Here is a 6000-nt window from a genome sequence, read left to right on the forward strand (position 1 = left end):
ACTATCTAAGATGGAATTTCCCCACCCTTTGGAAAGGTTTGCCTTCACATCCTGTTGTAATTTCAGGACAGGAAGTGAATAGGTATGAGCTCAGGTTTGGTTTGCACCCTTTAGATACAATATAAGAATGAAAATTTGCCGTAGGCAGAAGGGACATAAAGCTACTCACCCAGTTCCTCTAATTTCCATCCTAGCATAACTTCTGCGCCAGGTTGTCCAAATCCTTATGATCACCAGTTCCGCTGATCACCAGTTCCGCTATCTTCTATTACAGGCCAGGGGTTCCAAAGTTCCCAGCTCAACAACCTGAATAATAATTTATGGGTGACCTATCCCTCAACATGCACTTCCATTCTAATTCCCCAGTACCAGCTCGCTGTAGTGTTGCTCACCACTGATCAGAAATGAATTATTTCCATCCCCCGCCCCCTTATGCAATCTATGCAGCTCAGAATTACATGAATGGGAGGCACTATGAAAGCTGCTGCAGGGGATCATAGGTGAATGTTATCAGACTTGAATGAAGGGATATTGTACTTTCTGACTGAAAATGTTACCATAATTCCCGGACAGAAGTTTACTGATTAGCAGACAGGATAGTGGACCTAAAGCCAATTCTTGTGTTAAGATCCACTTTAAAAGGAACTTGTACTTTACCAACAGCAATCATTCCTCCCTCCCATCTTGAAATCATGCAGTTCTTATATATACCCAAGCATGTCGATGGCTTTTGTGTATTTTTGCATATATCTATTTATTTACATTTGTGGTGTATGTGTTTGTCTTTGGTGAAAAATAAAAGTATTTGTTTAAAAAGGATGAAAATTATCCATTTTATATCTTTTTTGGCTCATCAAAGTGATTCGAAAAATGAAAGGAAGAGAATCGGCCTTAAGGAAACCTTTAGCCATAGAAATATGTAGACTTTGGTTGCTCGCCTCTCCTTCTGGAAATGCTGGCTGACTTGTTGTCATGTTCTTACTTTAGCTTAAGTCATTTCTGAGATACCGAGCAAGTATGTAGATCAGGAGTTTTGTGCTCATTTGCTGTGGGTCACTGACTCAGTGTACTGACTCCAGAAACAGCCATGAAGCTTGTATATTCAGAAGGAGGTAAGTAATAGTAGGGTCTCCCACTGAGACCCACTTACAGAAGCCTCCCACTGTCACCCACTGAGACCCAGTGGCAGAGATCTCACACAAAGACCCACTTAGAGAGGCCACTCTATGTCTTCCACTGAGACCCACATACAAAGACCTCCCACTATCACCCACTGAGACCCAGTGGCAGAGGTCTCACACAAAGACCCACTTAGAGAGGCCACTCTATGTCTTCCACTGAGACCCACATACAAAGGCCTCCCACTGTCACCCACTGAGACCCAGTGGCAGAGGTCTCACACAATGACCCACTTAGAGAGGTGACCCTATGTCTTCCACTGAGACCCATTGACAGAGGTATCTCACTGAGACCCTTTGGCAGAGGTAAGTAATAGTAGGATGCATAGCTCATTCAGTATAGGTTTCCTGTAACCATTTATTGCAGTCGGGCAATTTATTGCATAAAGTAAGCAGATATGGTCAGGAGGATCAGTTATTGTACTACCAAAGATCGCAATGGGGAAGGATAATCTAAGCAACTGTGACCCTGGATTGGTTGAAGGAGTTAGACGTTGAAGCACTGCTCACAGATAACCTCTTAACCAGGTTCCTTGTTCCATGGCTACGTCTACCTCACCAATATTATCAGTCAGACAGAGGCACTCAGAGGCACCTATATGTACATATGCATGAGCCTGCTGACTGCTTCTTCCATTACTCTGATGGGCCAGACAAGGTGAAAACTGCTGACCTCCTGGGATTTTCACACTATGCAGTCACTGGAGTTTACATTGGGTGGTACGGAAACACCTTTGTTAGTGAAAGAGGTGAGAGAAGGATGGCCTGACGTGCAAAGTTCCCTGAGGACTGCAATATAACCCATAAAACGTATTCGATTGATTGCAATAGAACAAAATAGTGTCAACAATGTCACATCTACAGCTCCTCCATGGTATCTTGAAGTAAGGGTCCTCAGCCTGGAGACAAATAGGTGTCAGCTCCACGCTGTGTCTGTATTTTGCAACTCATTCATAAAATGTAGGCCTTGGTGTGGAGCATGCATTGGCTGTTGGAGTATTCTCTGCATAAGGCCTATTCCCTTCTCCCGGACCTTTTTTTCCCTTGAAAACCTTGATTTAGCATCCCAAACTAAGAGCTAAACACAAGTGCACATCGATGCACTTTTATATGTTTGCCTTTTTTATTTCTAAGGCATCTGTATGGCTGTGATAAGGCCATACTACTGCTTTATAAATTGACCACTTAAGGGAAAGTCATGTTTTTTGGTTTTGATTTCTTAACGCCAGCAATACGAACTTCCCAGCTGGACTTCAGTGCTGCTTTTGGATTTTGAGTGTGGAATGTTACCTCTACATTTGTTGTACGTTTGAATCAAACAAGAGTAGATTGACCAAACTGTGAATTGCACTATTGTGGCCTTGATCAACTACTGAAATATCCAAGTCAACCATGCTCTGTAGAGAGCACTATGAACAAAAAGCACCTCAAAACCCAATGGCAACACAACAGCAGAAGCAACACAAGAAGCCAGGCAACAGCAGAAGAAGAAGAAGACCATGCTGGTTTCTAAGGACTAGCTAATGAGGCTACAGGAGGATCACCAAAACTGGACAACTGCAGATTAGAGAAGCATTGCCTGGTATGAGGAATCTTTACTGCTGCAAAGACATCAAATAGTAGGGTCACATACACAGTATGGATCCTCTACCATGAGGCAGAACAAAAACTTAAAAGCATGAGTAAATGGCCAACAAAGCCGAAGGAACTGCATAAGGGTATAGAGTCAATATGGACCAAGAACCCAACAAGACTCTTCCCCGAATCTTGATAAATGCATGGCTCAAAGATTTCCTGCTAGTACCCTGTATAAGGCTCTGTTCACACCAGGACGGTTCAGTTGCGTGGATTTGTCCACGCTGATCTGCCGACATGAACGATCCCATACATTCCTATGGGGACTATTCATGCAATCGCACGTCTCCGGGTGATCCGAACCGCCTGCCATCTAAAATGCTCCCTGAGCTATTTTTTCCTCACTGATCAGCATGTTTCCCTATAGATTGCAATGGAAATGTACTGATCAGCGTGTTTTGGGGCCTTTTTAATTGCATTTTTTAGTGCTGAAATGCAATTAAAAATTCCCCAAAATGCCCTTTCAAAAATCGCGCAGAAACCGGGCTGAAACGCTTCTACCCTGGTGTGAATGGGGCCTTAGATGAGTGTACCTAATGTCTCACAGAAATATTTGTTTCGATCTTTTCGATACTTTGTGGGTTATTATTTTATTTGACCAGTTTGGATGCAACTACTGCTTACTGAAGTATTTCTGCACACGTTCCAGATAAAGGATAAAAGCAAGGATCAATGTTCAGGAAATTCCTCTAATGTCGGGTATTGAAGTTCTGCATATCTTTCACCAGCTCATCCTATAAATATCTCCTCCAAACACATCACGTACCATCGCTTTATTACTCCTCGCTTATCTCTTTTGAGTTCCCATGCGCAAGATAATTACTACAGCTAATAAATAAAAGCTAGTTACTGAGTACCGACTACATGACATTTTAAAGTATGTCAACACATAATTAATATTGTGCTGACTGAAATGTTATAAATATTGTATTTATAGGTGGAGTCTGGTGGGCCAAGTCAGCCCCTGCCTTTTTAGTACAGGGATAGTGGAAACCGCTTGTAATGGCCACAGCAGGTGTACAGACCCAGGAACTTGGTACAGGGATGATGGGAACACCATATAATTGTCACAACAGGTATGCAGGCCCGGGAACTCAGCACAGGTAGGGTGGGAGACCCTCATAATGGACACAGCAAGTGTGCAGACCCTGGAACTCAGCACATGGATGGTGGCGACCCCTCATCATAGTCGCAGCAGGTGAGCTGACCCAGGAACTTAGCACTGTGATGGTGGGAACCCCTCATATTTGGCACAGCAGGTGTACAGACCCAGGAACTCAACACAGGGATGGTGGGAACTCCTCATAATGGGCACAGCAGGTGTGCAGACCCGGAAACTCAGCACAGATATGGTGAGAGACCCTCATAATGGGAACAGCAGTTGTGCAGACTATGAAACTCAGTGCAGGTATGGGGACAGACCCTCATAATGGCACAGGAGGTGTGCAGCCCCAGGAACTCAGCACAGGTATGGTGGGAACCTCTCATAATGGGCACAGCAGGTGTGCAGACCCAAGAACTCAGCACAGGGATGGTGAGAGACCCTCATAATGGCCACTGCAGGGGGAACTCATGCATTCTTGCCAATAAATCCAAAGCAAACAACATCTTAGGTCATTAATTCAAGAATTAGAGAGCCTTTGGAAAAAATTACATTATTTCTCTTACAGATCAAAGAACAAGAACGACTGTTAGATCTTCTCCCCTGGAAGGTATGCCGTTGTTTGCTTATGCATCCTTTTCCCCTATTTGCCATTTCCTTTTCACATCATTTCCAGGATCTGTTTTCCTGTAAAACGTTTGTTGTTCACAAACCTCAGTAGCTCAGGCTGCAATTTACACATACTGGACATGTGAATGAGTTACAAGTATGACTCCACTTTCACTTACTTGTTCTAATATCAACGTCCAAAGATTTGATTACAGTTTTGCATAACTTCCGAAAACATGTTCCACCCCTCGAGGCTCACCTAGCTTTATACACCAGCAGTGCTGGTGGCTCAGTTGGGGTTTTGCCCCCCACACCCTCCCCCAACATTCCAGGCTTCCTGAAAAAAACATGTAATCAGTGTGCAGTAGACTTATGTACCTCCTATGTGTTTTGCCCTAGTGTAGGGTTTAATCGTAGAGGCCACAAGTTGGTTACATGATACACAATACTGGGATATGATATAGAGGAGAAGAGGAAAGTTTGAGGCTAAATTTGGGTAATGACTGGACATACACTTTAAGTCATATCTATTCCATAACTTATATTATCTTCCTTACAGATCAAACGGCACCTGCTGGACCTTCTCCCATGGAAGGTATGTCATTTTTTGCTTACTTATTGTGTTACCAAATTTCATACCTCCATAAAATATTTGTGGTTGAGGCCAACAATACAAATTACATTTCCATCTACAATTATCCAAAGGCCTGCTAACAATTTGGGGACATTTGAACATATTCAGTGTCCTTTTAGTCTGCAGTAAGTGTGGTCCTCAACGCACAGCATAATCCTGCTCTGAAAGATATGGTTAAATCCTTCCTAACACCAACGGTAGAGGTGAGCTTATGGTGGTGCAAAGGGGCTTCTTAGGGCTCCCTGCTAGGAAGGTTGACTTTGCCCACATGGCACGGCCAGGTTACAGTGCCTGGGTTTGCCACATTGATCATTGTTGATGATTGAACAGAGAACCAGGCTACTACTGTAAAGGAGAAATGTAGTGGAGCTCAGGCCGAGTGTCAAGCCAGGTGGCAAACAGGTATATTTGAAAGCGAGCAGCAGGTTTGTGCTGGCAGCAGACAGCTCGGCAAGCACATTTAAAGATCAGCTGGGATTAGCTCATCCAAGATGCAGAAAATCTCAGGGACCAGCAGGAATCTTTTGCTCAGACACAGATGTCATACCAATGTTGGCACAGTGGTGGCACAACATTCTGCATTTCAGGTAGCAGTTAGCAAAGTCATGCTGATGGGTGGAGATGGAAACTCCCTAAAAAGCCACTGGGTAACTCAACCTGCTAACCACTGCTTAAAACAGAAAGGGGACCTTGACTGAGATGGAAATGAGCTGGCCCTAAGAATCCACATACTGGGGGATCCCATGCCACCTATCTAGCATTGCAGCACCCTGCCCTTTACCTTGTCTTACCAGCCTATTCTGTCTACTACTGCCTCATTCAATTCCCCAGCTCTGGGAGTC

This window comes from Nanorana parkeri, unplaced genomic scaffold (genome assembly GCF_000935625.1).
Source record: "Nanorana parkeri isolate BGI_ZX_2015 unplaced genomic scaffold, ASM93562v1 scaffold155, whole genome shotgun sequence".
NCBI lineage: Eukaryota > Metazoa > Chordata > Amphibia > Anura > Dicroglossidae > Nanorana > Nanorana parkeri.